The sequence below is a fragment of the Lycorma delicatula genome, chromosome 8, assembly GCF_047948215.1.
Source record: "Lycorma delicatula isolate Av1 chromosome 8, ASM4794821v1, whole genome shotgun sequence".
Taxonomy (NCBI): Eukaryota; Metazoa; Arthropoda; class Insecta; order Hemiptera; family Fulgoridae; genus Lycorma; species Lycorma delicatula.
In genome coordinates, this window is record NC_134462.1 from 27,721,877 (window position 1) to 27,722,333 (window position 457).

Genomic DNA, 457 nt, shown 5'->3' on the forward strand with positions numbered 1-457 from the left:
CAGTCAAACCAGTAGGACCTTAGCCAATGTAAAATACTACCATTGATACCAAAAGTGATAGTTTTCAGTAAAACACACATAAGCGTGCACACACACACACACTCACTCATGCACTTAAAAGAACAAATCTGTATTTAAGCCTTTGTTATTTGTGTTTAAACACACACCGTTAATATATATATATTTATTAATATTGTACTATATTCAATCAATGAGAAGCCTGATGTCTTATTTTGCAATTAGGAAAAAAGTTGCACTGGATAATTCTTAAAGAGTCTACAGAGAAAGGAAAAAATTATTATAAATAAGAACATCTAAATAAAAAAAAAGTCTACTGTTGATATATCATTAAAAACATATCTATTATTTATTGCTGTTATCATTTTAATTATAAAAATTATCTATAAGAATATATAAAAAGGAAGTAAAAGTGTTCTTTATCCTCCACCAAAGCAGG